The following is a 14729-nucleotide window of genomic DNA, read 5'->3' as shown; positions in this document are numbered from 1 at the left end:
AATGTGACGGGCCATCGCTGAGGATTAGCCAGGTTTATTTCTGCTGACATTTCAGAGAGCACACTCAGGTTCCCAAGACGTGCCCCAGAGCTTCCAGCACCTCGCTGGGAGATGGCGAAGCCGGGAGGGGGGTACTCTCCCAGCCTCCCTTCTGCCTGTGTGCCTCCATTTTCTGTGAGTTTCTTCCAGTCCTTCCTTTCCAGCTCTCTTCCTATGCTGTCTTCTTCCTGTTCTTTCCAAGAACCTGAGATGTTCCTTCAAACATAAGTAGAGGGGTACCATTGGACATTTAAAGGAGTAGTGTTTGTAACTAACATAGGATAGGGGGGCTGGATAAACTCTAGTATGCTCACTTAAATGTGAATTTCTGTTCAACAACAAAGACTTTTTTTAAGTATAAGTACATCCCATACAATATTTTGGGATATACTAACAACAACAAAAAATCTATAAACGAGCAATTCAAATTTAACTCATGTTTTTTAGTTTTGTTTGCTAAATCTGGCACCCTACGTAGAGAGGGTGAGCATAAAATAAAGCGGTAACACTAGATAAATGGGTGTCACCTCTTGTCCACCTCCCAGCTTGTCCTTGTTTTCATTCTGTCATTGCTTTGTTAGAGCCCCGACAGTCTGGTACATTCTCACAGACAGTCCTCACTTCCTGATGGGTCTCTCCCACTACATTGTGACTGAGGACAGGGACCGGGCCTAATTTCTCATCATAACCCCAGGCCCTGACATCTGTGCTATCTGGAGACTGTTAATAAATATTTACTGAATGAATGGATGAATAAATGGATGTCCTAGTCCAATAACAATGACGTCATCTCTTAAAGCATTTTTGGGACTCTTTTAATTCAATGATGAGTCCAGTTAGCAGGCTCCAGTGTTAATGATGACCTCTAGATTTTAGGGAAGATTTGGGAGGGTTCTGGGTGTCCTCCGGGGAAATGAGGAAGTGACTGTCACCAGTTGGTATGGAAATATTTCAATAGCTTAGCCATAAGCATGACTGCATTCTTCATACAGGAACTGAATATCAGTTCTGGAACTAGGCCCAATTATCATCACCCAGCTCTGAGACACAAAAATGTTGAGAAGTGCATCACTGGACACGCAGTGTAGGCAGCAGTGCTGGATTGAAATCTTGGCAGCCTGGTTCCAGCTCAGGCCAGGTCCCCCCACCCACACACCCAATAGCTCCAGCCTCCAATAAGTTCTTAATATACCTGCACTGCCAGGCACGGATCTTAGGACTCTGTTCCTTTGTACAGTCTGGCTTAGACAGCACAGGCTGCCCTAGAAAATGCTGAAGACAGTGTGGCTTAACAACAGACATTCGCATCTCACTGTGCTAGAGGCTGGGAGGTCAAGACTGGGTTCCCGGTGAGAATGCTTTCCCTGGCTTGTAGTAGACTTCTTGCTGTGTGATCACAAGGCAGGGAGGGAGACTGACAGAGAAAGAAGAGTTTTTACATCTCTTCTGGTAAGAGCACTAATCCTATTATAGGGGTCCCACCCCTATGATCTCATCTAAATTTAATAATCTTCTAAAGGCCCCACCTCCAAACATCATCACATTTGGGGTTAGGACTTCACGCATGGATTTGGGGAGAACACAGGCATTCAGTCCTCATAACAACTGTCTGAAGCGTGTGCTCCTATTATCCCCATTTTACAGATGAAGAATCAGAGTCAGCCAGAGGTTCAGTGACTTACTCAAGGTCATGCAGCAAATAGGGCAAGGGGCTGGGAGAAGACTGCTGGCCGCAGAATTTATGCATTTACCCAGGCGTCAGTGTGGCCTTCTGAGTGTGGGGTCATTGTCCTTCTCAGTATCCACAGAATTTATAATTGGGGACTGTCAGACTCAGGCCTTTGCTCACCACCCCACCACACACACACACACACACACCACACACACACACACATGCCTTGTGTGCTTGAGACAGACACCACCGGACGGAAAGATCAAAGACCACAGTTCTTACCTTCCAGTACTGAACAGGGAGCTGAGCCCATCACCACATTTGTCGCCAAGTGCCAGCCCCAACTCTCACCTCCTCTTCCTCTACCTCTTACTTCTCCACGCCCCCACCTCAGTCAACTTTCACCTGTTCTCTTGCAATAAACAGTGGCCTGGTATTTCTAATTCATCTTCTACCCCATCCTCAAATTCAGCCCATGGCAGCCTCCACTCTGCACAGAATCCTTCAACAGCTCCCTAATTTGTCTTTGAAAATCTCCCAATGACACTAGACTATGGTGATGGCACATGGGTGATTTGGTGATGGGAAGCCCACGGGGATCATAACTGAGATGGAAAAAAGGCACAAAATGACATAAAAATAAGCTATTATATTATTAAAAAACAAAAACAAAAACAAAAAACTCTCCCAATGTGCCCTTTACTCGGCTGTCATCTCTAGCCCTGCCCCCGGGCCTGCAGCATGGGGCACAGATGTACTGGGTCTCCTGCAGCTGCAGTGAGGTGGGGTCCAGAGCAAGGCAGCCCACCCTCAACCCTGCCTCAACGCTGCAGAAGCCCAGGGCCCCAGCCAGCAGGCTCAGGGCCCCAGCTTGGGCAGGTAAGACCACCCTCTACCACCTGGCCCCAGGGCCTTCTGAGGATGGGCTCTCAGTGGTGGCTTCCAGGGTTCGGCCTGTAAAGTGCTATATTCCTCAAACTAGCTACTCTGTGCCCCCACACTAGCTTGAGGGTTTCTAATTACAGGGCCTTTCATTTCCCATGTCAGCTTTCCCATTAGACCGACAGCATGACACTGGCCTCACTGTAGAAGATGCTTCCAAGGCCAGAGGGAGTATGAGAGCACCTTCCAGGGAGAAAGGTGGAAGCCAGGGACGAGCGGTACTTGGGGGTGAGCAGCAGGCCCAACAGCAAAGGCAGATCAACTGAGACCCTGGATGCGAGGCTGGTGAAGGAAGTCACAAGCCAGGGTGGTAAGCAGGAACAGAGCTACCATGAACTGAGCCATAAAACCTCAGAAACCTTGAGAAGGACAGTCTGCACTCTGCCCACTTTGTCTCAGTTTGCCTGCTCATAGGTAACTTTTGGCAGTAAGAATTTTAATTCATTCCCCCTCTCCCCAGTCACTTTGGTCCCAGCTCACAAGCCATGCCTGGGTGACCTTTGCTGCCTGCATAGTGGCGGGTGGGTGGGGGCGCCCAGGACACCCCTGATCAAGAATTCTTTCTGTCCCACTGTGGCTAGAGCTAAGGAGTGTGTAGCCGAGGGCTGGCTGCACAAACCCCAAACCCCTAACGCCAGCAGGCCCTGCAAGCTCTTCTCCTCGCTTGTTTTCTAGCATTTTGGCCTCTCCTTTCTCATACATGTTCAGGGCTGTGAAAGCAATGCCAGGTAGCCCAGGGCAGCTAAGGACATAGCAGGGGCCAGGGCCCCAGTGGCACTTACTGTGGTCCAGGAAAGGGCTGGGTGGTGGCAGAGGCACTGGAGGGCTGTCAGGGCACATGGGGAGCCTGGCTCCATAGAAAGGGTGGTGGGGGAGACCCAGAGGTGTCCCATACTCACCCCAGACTGGGGTAGAGGGACAGGTGCTCACCCTCTTACTGCACTTACATGATTCACACCAGGTTTGGGCCAGGCTGACCCTGCAGGTGGGGTCCCAGGCCTCACACAGGAAGGACAAATGGGGGGAGACCAGGCCTCCTGTGTGCTCGGGCTCTGGGGAACCTGAGCACAGGGTCTCACTGAATCCTCGCTGCAGCCTGTGAAGTAGGAGTCACTGTCAAGATGGGCCTCTTGACTGTCATTGCAGGGGAACTTGCCTAGGTTATGGGAGTCAGGGGTGACTCACAGCTTGGTTTTGACTTGGTTCTTCCTGGCTCTAGGTTCAGCTCCCCATCACCACCCCCTATTCATATAAATACACTCTGTACTGTGCTCCAGTCCTACAGAAGTTTTTAACCCCTAATACCATGGTTGAGTCTATGTTTCAACTTGACTAAGGACTGAGGGATACCAAAGCTGGTAATATACTCTTTCCAATGTTCTGGATATTAGCATCAAACTGGGGGCACCCTCCAATCCATGGAGAGCCTGGATAGAAGAAAAGGGCTGAGGAACGGGCCTCCTCTCTTCTCTGCCTGAGCTGAGACAGCCACCTTCCCCTTGGACATGTGATCCCGGTTCTCAGGCCTTCGGAATGAGACAAGCACTTAAACCATTAGCCACCCCCTTAACCCCACCCCCGATTCTGGGTCTTTGGGCTTGGAATGAATGACACCTCCAGCTTTACAGGTCTACAGGTGCAGATCATAGGTTGGTGTATGATGGGTGCATGAGGAGATACAGGCCCTGCTTCCAGGCCCATAACCATGGGAGTCAATTCCTACCATAAATCTCACCTATCTGTCCATCTATTCCTCCATCCATCCATCTTCCTACTGGTTCCATTTCCCTAGCAAACTCCGCCAATATCCTCTCTGGCCTCCAAGAATTTGCATACTCAGCTCTGTGGTGTTCTCCCTCAATTATCACCTCCGTTGGAAGCCTTCTAGGACCCCAGACTAATAGCCTGGCCCTGTGCTCATGCCGAATCATGCATCCTTATTTGATTATAATGGCCTGGTGACTAATCAGCCTCCCTCGCTAGGTTTCAATGTCTTTCGCTTATCCCCAGACACTGTTCTTGGCATACAGTAGTTGCTTTGTCTGTGTTGGTCCAAGGGATAGCTGCAAAGCCCTTGTTCTCCCTCTTCACAGTGAGGCCCCAGACAGCCTGGCAGACTGTCTTGGAGGAGCCTCCAGGCAGGGACCCAGGCCACCGCCATGAGAAACCAGGCCTTTCTGGGTGAGAATTGCTCAGTTACCCATGACTTGGCCTGAGGCTGGGATGCTGGGAGATCATGACAGCCCATCTGGGTAAGTGAAAATCTAAAAGCCAGAGGGCTTTATTGTTGCTTTAGCAGTCTCTGGACAATTCCTTCTGGAAATATTGTAAGAGCCCAGGGATGTCCAGAACTCAGCAGGAGACCAAGAAGGATGTGGGTGTGGCCTCTGTAGCTGGCTGTTCCAAAGGAGCTTCCAGCACGGAGGAGCTTTAGAGGGGTCTGTCTCCCTGCCCTGGAGACCTGCTCATAAGTTCCCCTGCTCATAGAGAGTCCCTATTTGCTGGAGTGGGCCATAGAGGGGAGCTGATATTCCTCAGAGATACACTGCATCTAAATCCAGCTAGGGGCTTTGTGTAGGGCAGGAAGGAGGCCCCTTCTAGCGGAAGCACTGCTGTTTGCAAGCAACTGGGTCGGAGCCCAGCTATGCCATGTCCTCATCTGGCTCTTGCAAGCAATCCTGGACTCTGCAAATTTTCATTTCTTTATCTGTGAAGTGGGAGCGACAAGACACACAGGGTCATGAAGTAGGCTATGGAGAGCATCAGTTTCGAAGGGGTTGGAAATTTCCAACATGCCCTCAAGAGAGTTGTCCGGACTATATTTAGAGCTTAAGCCAACACTGACTGCCTAGATTGATAGAGGGCTGGCCCTGGCCCTAACCTAACCTATGGTCTTCAATCTGCCTTCAAGAGCCTATGTAGTCTTGGGAGGGGTCACAGTGTGGCTTCACAGTCTGGAGGGCATCCAGGGTAAGGTGCCAAGCTGCATGTGGGCTGAAGTGGGGAGGCCAGGTGGGATGGGGACAGTCACTGGGGCTGCCTGATGGAGGAGCGTGAGGGTCAGGAGCCGATTCTTGAGAGGAAACAAAGGGTTGAGGATGTATCCTGGGACATGGGGTTGAGTTAACCAGAAGAGGCTCTTACTCATTGGCAGCAAACTATGTAGAAGGTAGGGGTGGGGAGGTGGGCCACAAAGTGAAGTCTCCAGTTCTACCAGGCCCTGGGAGGTGAGTCCTCCCCGTCTGTCTTCCAAACTGTGGGGCAGATGGAGGAATGCTCAGGCAGCCTGGAGCCAGGTTCTATGCGTCTGTCAACCCCTGCTCCTGGCCCAGAAACCTCCCCTGCTTTGGTGTGATTACATGAGGCTGTTAAGTGTCGCTTTGGGTGTCTCTGTCAACACTCCCTTATTTTCCATCCACTAGAACAAGCGAATGTTTTGGAGGGCAGAGAACACCCGTCCTTTCTGAGTCTGTATCGTCATCTGGCTTAATTTCCTGCTCTCTCTTTCTGTGTGTGTTTTTCCCTCATCTTGTCATGAGAGGGAAGGCCTGGGGACTCTTGCTTTTGGAGTTGATGCTGCCATTCAGTAAAAGATGGGATTGGCCTCCCTTCTCCCCACCCTCAACCTTTGCCAAAAGGTCCTTTGCCAAAAAGCCACGTGATGCCCAGATGAGAGCTGGCAGGGCTGGTGAGCACACATGCCAGGCCCAGGACTTCTAGGCCTCGGAGTGTTGACACCCCAGGTTGGTCGTTAAGCTTCTGACCAAGTGGGTGAGGGTGTGTGGACCCATCCCCCCTTTCCCTCAGCACCCCTTTTTCCTCCCTCCCCCAGGAAGTATTGGGGAGTTGGCTCTGCTCTGAGTGATGGCTTCCGGGAGGTGCCAAGCGAGAGGTTCAGGGGTCCCAGCCTGCTTAATTGTCTTCCCTTTGAGTTCTTCAGCTGGAGAATGTCCTCAATAAAACCAGACTGGGATCAGAGTACAAACTGAAGTAACACTTAGCTCATGAGCAGAACCAGACAGAGTATAACACTTGTGGGTTCCACGTGGGGAATCTGGTTTTAAAATCAATTTGAAATTCCATTTGGAGAATTTCTTCTGGGTGGAAAATTGGACTCCACCTCTGAGAGAATGAGGTTAGATTGGTCAGAGGACTGGGGCTGCCAATTATGACGGAGACGGGAAGCTACTGTCGGGATGGAACGAGCTAGCAGGGGTCTAGGGCAGTGGAGTAAATAGGTCAAGAAAGCAGCTCAGCTGGGAGATGATGGCCTTAGAGGCAGGCCAGGCCCATTTCTGTGGACCCCAGCACAACACTGAAAAGCAAGTCATTTGCTGCATCTGAGCTCGGGGTTGGGGGGGGGGGTGGGTTGGGGGAGGGGAGGTAACAAAAGATAAAAGAAAGCTGTATCCTTTTCTGACATCACACTTTCTATTGGTTCTATTTAAAGTAAAATCATTCATTTCTGGAGCATGGGAGGTGTGTGTGTATGGGGGGGGTTTGTGTGATGGTAACTATGGTCAGTCACTGTTCACTCATCCTGCATCCGCTTACAAAGCTCTGTATTGTCTCAGAAAACTAGGGTGCACCTCTTCACCTGCTGAACTGCCTTCTCACCACCTGTCATCTGTAGATAATACAAATGGTTGCTGTTCCTCAAAACCTCAGTGAGGTCTGGGGTGCAGCAGTGACTGCTTTCTAGTCACAGACCACACTCAGGCCCTCCTGGGCCAACTCTGTGCCCCTAGACTTCTACACCGACATCACCTGGGACCTCAGTCTCTCCCCTTGGAGAGTGCCTTCTAACCATGGCACTCCCTCCCCAGGAGCAGCTTCCTCCCATGGGGGTGCCCTGAGGGCTGCTTACCAGCTGTGGCATGGTAGACAGAGTGCATCCTCAGGGAGGAGGAAGACACCCCATTCCATTTTCTTTAGGGTTCTGTTGACCCTGCTTGGTGGTGAACTGGGCAGTCTGCAGATGCCCGCTCTGCCTGTAGGATCATTTTGGGCAAGTCCCCTTATGTCTCTGTGCCTCAGTTTCCCCATCTATAAAGTGCTGAGAGTGGAACTAGGCGAGGAAGTGGCCACCCTTGGATCAGAACCCCCCCCATCTGTTTGAATCTCCTGTCTCCAAAAATACAATCTCAAAATAAGAGAAAAACATGCTAGATCTCCTGCTTGTTTTTGGTTTGGTGATAAGTGATTCACTGAAACTCATGACGTCACCCCTTGGCACAGTTAAGAGAACACGATGATTTTTTAAATGAAGTTTGGCTAAAGACAGGGTGATTAACTGCTCATGCAGGTCCTTCTTTCTTTCCTCTTCGAAAGCCATGGAAATCTAGCCAAATAGATTAAATTATCATTATGTTGCATTGACATCCAACACTGTTCCCATTAAATGCATTCATTAGCTAGTAAAAGTTCAATAAAGCCCCTTATTAATGGCTCCTCACTTCTCGCCCCCTCCCTATGTTCCCTCTCAAAAGACGCCCCCAAGTTTCCATGCAGTCATCAAAGACCTCCGCAAGATCCCCCCAGCCATTACTTCCTAGGCTGTAGCTTCGGCAGAATGGAGAAACTAGCTTTAGAACGATATAAATAGGGCCAATTTAGATATCTTTATTGCCATGACTCCACCGAGGACCCAAAGACGAAAGAGTTTCCTGCGACTTTCTTTAAATGTTACTTCAACTCTTAAGCTAGCTCTTCTTTGAGAGCAAATGGATTCAATTATGCCAAGCCTGTGAACAGGAAACATAGAATTTATGCCTGAAATTTCCCCCATTCACCGGTGATTCAGGTTTGTTTATGCCGCCAGAGATTCTTTGTGCTGGTGATGTGAATGTGCAGAGAACCGGGCTTTGATTTCCCATAGAAGTGCTCCCATTGGGGTGCGCCTTTCCAGGTGTGCTGTGGTACAAAGGCCTTGATGTTCAGGTGATTTCTCATTGAAACCCAGTCAATCATGCAGCTTTTGAGGTCCCTTCTGCCTGCTGCCTTCACCCCTTCCCCCCTACCCCACATGAGCACTGTGTTGCCATAGCAAGTGGGTGGAGGTCAGCATAGGACTCTTGGGCCACAGACTGTTTAAGGGGTCCCTGTGTGAGGTGCTTCACCTGCCCACGGACTACTTGTGCATGAAATGGAAGGTGAGATTGCCCCTCGAGCTGTACAGTTTCATGTAGGTGAAATGTGTTGCTCTCTTACCCACTCTTTCCACCCCTGTCCTCTTGCTTCTGCAATGTTTTATTCGGATCACAAATGAGGAACTTCTAGAATGTTCTAGAATTCTAGAACAGACCTTCTGTTCAAAGGTCGGCATCTTAGTTTGTGTTGCCTACAGTTCCCCCCACCCCCGCAAAGTTTTGCTGAGCTTTATTTGTATGGTGGCCTTCAAGTTTCCATGGGAGTGCAATGAAGCAACTTCTGGAGGTGCTGGCATTCCGGGAGGGCCAGGGGACAAAAGTCCTTCATTTTCAAAGGAAGGTTGAAAGACACTAAGGCTGGCTGCAAAGATAGCACCTAACTGAAATGGGGTCAGTATTAAGAAAGCTCAGAATTCTGCAGATCTTTAAGAAGGCATAAGAAAAACCTGGCTTCCATGCTGAAGCACTGATTATATCTGCTGAACTCTGGGTGATGACAGCTCATGATTCTCTGATTAGACAGTGATGGGGCAGGGGAGAGGGATGGATGAGTGCCCTGTCCTTCCAGAATACATGATTGGATATGCAGAAAGCTCTGACCCTCTGAAGATGCTACAGCAGTGTAATGGCAGCTTTACCAGACCCTTCTGGGGGTGAGAATGAAGACTGTAGCTAAAAAGACTTTTGATATAAAATATTGCTAAGAATGTCAGCATTTGAAATATGTGTCATTGAATCTTTGTGTCAGCCTGTGAATCTTTGTGTCACCATCTCAATCTTCTTTGTGCCCAAGTTTACAAGTCAAGGTGTTACAGGGTAACCCAGTGTGAACTGGGCTGCCTGTCTGTGGGTCCGCACCGGCACGCTTAAAATTTAGTTGTACTGCAGGCACACAGAAAAGGGTCAATAATGGGTTTATTTACAAAGAAGGGAAAGGAAAAAGGAACAACCCAGGGAAAAGAGAGCGCTATGAGGTAACTAGAATATCTTACCAGCTCAGCTGACATGGTGCTCCAGTAACAAGCTAACTGATAGCCCCCAGTCACACTGTCCTGAAAGCTGTTGCGCTAGAGATAGAGCCTTTGCCTCTCTCCCCACCTCAGCCATTGAAAATCGCTCCCTGTTTATCCCCCAAAGTCCCAGAATGCCTGCTTAGCTCCGCCCTTGGGTCCTCGCCGTTCTCTCCCTGGTACTGCTGGGAGTTGTATTTCCAATCACTGGAGTAGGGGGGTAGGTTCCAGAAAGCTCGTGTAGGCAGTGGGGTCCATAAGACTCTGCAGAGCTCCCTTAGGACATCCTTCCCTTTAACAATTGCAGAGAGATGACTCTCCTAGTCTCACATAATCAAGGACAGACAGGATGCAGAACTGGACATGTCCCAGAATTCTTTGCTGGTCATCTGACCCAGCTGGTTGTCCTTGCAGTCAGTGTGGCTACAGTGTGGGCATCCAGGGACAGCCAGGAGGTCGGCTGCGGCATAGGAAGGGCATCACGGGATGCCAGCAAGACCCTGCAGGGTGGTCTGGGGTCTCCTAGCAGATGGCCTTGTGCCAACAGTGCTCAGCCGATATACAGAGGACAAAGACAGATGAGCTACAGGCAGGGGGGAGTGGGTTCAGCCCTGTGAAATCCACACTGTTTACTCAAAGGGCAAAGGGGGGAGGTCAAGTTGGAGACCAAGAAACAACTAGCTCTATTCGCATGAAAGTGATGCCTCAGGGTTCAGCAAAGAGCGAATCTGGGTTTCCCGCCACCCTGACGCAGGCAGGGTCTGGGCCTGGGAGAGCAGTCAGACACTGAGCTCCCCAGTCTCCCCCTTCTACCTTGCCCCTAGGGTTCCGGAGTGTACAGCAAGGTGTGCGGAGGCAGCAGGAACTTCTAAAATGAACATTGCTTTACCCCAGTGGGGACATGTTCCAATTGTTAATTTTGTTTTAGGTGGAATCTTTTACAGGAGTTGCTGCTGTTTTAAAGGTGAAACTGCAGAAGCAGCAAGAGCCAGCCTGGAGCTTCCCAGCCAGATGGGATAACAAGCAAAGGGTGAAGGGGGGTGTGCCGGGGGGCCCTGGAGGAAGCCCTGCTCCTGAGTGCACTTTGCTCCTAACCACTCCCTCCTTTGTTTTCTTTAAAAGTAGCTCACTTGGGCCCTCCCGGTGACAGTGGTGCAGCAGGTTAAAGAACAGCCTGAGAAGCTAAAGCCACTTCCACATGAGTTCAATCCTCACCTGCCCCGGAGGTGACCACATGGCGTGGCAGGCCTCTCCTGACCCGCCCGCTGCTCTCCTCAGCGGTGTACTTTGTCGATCTGCCTGTTCTGCTCCCCACTCTGTCCCTGGTGAAGCCTCTCACCACCCACACCTCTGGCCTGTACCTCAGTTCTGTATGCACAAATAAATAAATCTTTCTTTAAAAAGTAGCTCGCTCTCTCACCTGAGTGAGCAAGTGTTTGGACACCACTCCCCCATCTCCATTGCTGGTGGAGCAACAGGTTCTCCTCTGCTTTGTGGAACCCGGCCATGGCACGAATCAGCTTCCGGTGACCAGCTGGCAGACCCTCAGGGTGTCTGGAAACCTAAGAGGGAGTCGTGGAACATCTCTATGGAGTACTGTCCAGCCACCAATGTCTCTGCTGCTCACTCAGTTTCCCATTCCCACCAGGGAACATGCTTGAGAACGTGATGGGTCCTGCTGGAGCTAGGGCTGTGCCCACCCCTCTTCCCTGGGCGGCGGGATGTCCACTGGTGCGGACCGCAGAGAACAGGACATCACAGCCTGCTGCAGCTCAGCCACGTCTCAGCTGCCTTCCGTTGTGGGGGCGGTGGGGAGAGGGCAATAGCGTCAAAACAGGGCTGGGAAGAGCACAGGGACTATGGTGATGGCACATGGGTGAAGTGGTGGTGGGAAGTTCCAGGGTATGAAAAAGCATATATTGAACAAAAATGAAGAATGTTGTTTAAAAAAAAAATGAAAGCAGTGATAACACCTGCATATTTTTAAATGCATCTTCCTGAGCCAATAGCTCCAACCCTACAGTATAGGTAAAGGAGCGCTGATTTGGTAAAGGGGTGTGAGAGGATCTCTGGCTCCACACTGCAACAGCTGGCGACTTCAGAGTGCGACACAGGGGGAGCAATTTCATCCATTTTATAGACAGAACAGTCAAAACATGCATCCCACTGGTCCAGGGAGTGAGTGTGAAAAAGCTGAGCGTGCCTTTGAATGCGGAGGAAATGGTGTGTGTGTGTGTGTGTGATCTACAGAACCCATAAGCTCGTCTACTCACACGTGCAGAGAATCCCATTTTTATTTGAAAGTATGCCCCTTTAAGTGTTCTTTATTATTAATAATAATTAATAAATAAATGGTTCAGAGAGTTCTAATTTTCCCTTGCTGTCAAAAATTAGCATATTTTCCCCCATTTTCCTAAATTGCTACCTTTTTGATAATGTGTATGTAATTACTGAAACGCTCTCTGATTCTACCCAAACTCACTCTTTGTTAGCCTGGCTGACTTTGCCTGCATGCTGTCAGATGCTGGTGAGATCTTTTAAAACACTGTTATGATTGATGTAATTAAACCGAGACAAGGCTTCCATTTTGCCTTTTCTCCTCTTTCCATTTCTTCCTCCCCTCCCCATCACGGCAGAATTGAGAGAGCATTAGTTGTCTCTGATTTGTTGGAAATTGCTTTACCAGAAAGCATAGTATCTGCATTTTGCTCAAAGAACTTAATAAAACACCCAGAGCAAACTTCAGGCAGAATTGTTCTCGTCAATTACTGGTGCGGCCTCGGGTTTCTCCTCGTTAATTGCCGAGAGCAGGGAAGCTTTACTCAGTGAGCAGTCTACCCAAGCATGTATGGAGTTTAATGAATCATACTAACTCTGCACTCCAAGCAATTAGGTAAATCTAGCTGTTAGTTAGTGAGGCATAAAATAAATTTAATCTCTCTTCTAAAAAATCAATTATAGTGCTGTAATGTATAATTCAATTTGGGTCATGCTACATAAATTTTCTGTTTTTAGTATGTTTTTAAACTGGTTGTTATTAGATTTTGCCAGCTGTGTGTGTGTGTGTGTGTGTGTGTGTGTGTGTGTGTACTGGAGGATGAGAGAAAGGAACAATTTGGAGATAGTCTGGATTTATTAAGGAAATGGGTGTATCTATGTGGTTCGATGAATCTTCCTTGAGTACCTACTCAGTGCCAAGTCACAAGGGAGAAGGAGAGAAAGTGTGATACATGTCTGCCCTCAAGGCACTTCCAATCTAGTTAATCTGGCAGCTCAAACCAATTAGAAAGCAAGTGAAACTTCATGGGGCAGACAGAGATAAGAGGCATCTGAGGCAGAATTTGGGATTTCAGATCTAGGTATTAGGCTTCCATTTTTAACTCTGCTACAGACTGAAGCACTCTGCTATTGTCTGATTTAAAGCAATTTTTTTTTTAGGTCTAGCAGAGCCTCAGTTTCCTCATCTGTAGAATGGACAGAGCAGCCCCTTCCTCCCAGGGCTTTTGAGGTAGAGTCATGTGATGCCTGGCTGGAGAGACATAGGTGAATGTCAGGCCTCTTCACCCTCCTGTAAGCACCCTGAGGCTTGCCCTCCCTGGTATTGCCCTTGGCACCCTATTCTGGCCGGGCATGCCAGGTATGCTTCAGATGCAGACAGTAGGTCACAAGAGGTGGGCAGCACAGGTCTGCTGGGCCAGAGAGCGGACATTTGCAGAATCAGTGCCAGGTGTGCATTCAAGGTCACTATGCACTGGGGTTGTGTGCAGCCTCAGACCCTGCATGGCTTCCCCTAGTTACAGATGTGGAAGGAGGCACTCAGAGAGGCTAAGCCGCTTACCCTGGGGCACAGTGAGGAAGCTGCAGAACAGAGACTTGCACTCGCGTCTCTCCCTGTTCTTGTTACCCTACTTTGCCCACCCCCACCTGTAGATGATGGGCACAGGTGGGAAAAAGGAGAGAAGAACAGGGAGCCTGCAATTCACAGCCGAGAGCGTTTGCTGAGAGGTCCTGAGTCTAGAAACTCCCTCCCCATGAAACCTTAAAAAGCTCTCCATTCCTCCCCACACAACTCCCGCCTCCGTCTGCCCATTTGATTTTGTTAATGGAATTCTTAGGAAAAATTACACACCGTTACATTTCCCTGCTAATCTCCCGGCAACAGCCATGGTACCGAACATTATTAAAATAGTTAAGACTCCATCCCAGCTGTCTCTTTCCAATTTTCCTGCTTCCAGGGGGTGCTCAGCAAAGCAGTGAGTGAGCTTACCTACTGCGTGCTCCTTCATTCCAGGCAAGGGCAACAATGGAAACCAGGGCTCCCCAAACAGTCAGGGGCGCGTGTGTGTGCAGTGTGGGGGCCGGGGAAGAGCAATGAAGGTTTGGGGACTGGTGAGAAATGGGGCTCTGCCCGCCTGTGGAGGGCCCTTTCCCTCTCGGTCTCAGTGATCTCAAGCCTGCTGGCTGCCTTCCTGCTCTGAGGCTCTCTCTGTGTGTGTTCTTTGTGACTTGGAGAACACGCCTGCCGCTGGCTGCGCTGAAAAGTGGAGACACTGGTGTGCAAACAGTGTTGCTGTCTAATAAGCCGCGAGCTGCTCAGCGCCATCCGTTGATTCACTTCGCAAAGCCTAGGGGTCATTAAAAGGAAAAAAATCTAAACCAGTGCATGTGAAGTAGCTTCCGCAAAATGATTCCCATCGCAAAATAAGCCTTTAATTAGCAGAACATCGCACCCAGCTGAAGCACAACTTTCACAGACATATACCCAGTGATGTTAATTATGAAATGAATTTGCACATGCATGATTTATGGGTCTTTGACTTTAAAGAGAAAAAAAAAATCATCTGCCTACTTTATTTATGCTTTCTGCCCTCCGAGAGAATTCACAAGAGAGAGACACCATGGAAGCTTCCAGTGTTT

Source organism: Condylura cristata, unplaced genomic scaffold (assembly GCF_000260355.1).
Source record: "Condylura cristata isolate star-nosed mole 26May11 unplaced genomic scaffold, ConCri1.0 scaffold00023, whole genome shotgun sequence".
Lineage (NCBI taxonomy): Eukaryota > Metazoa > Chordata > Mammalia > Eulipotyphla > Talpidae > Condylura > Condylura cristata.
This window is presented reverse-complemented; position numbering follows the sequence as displayed.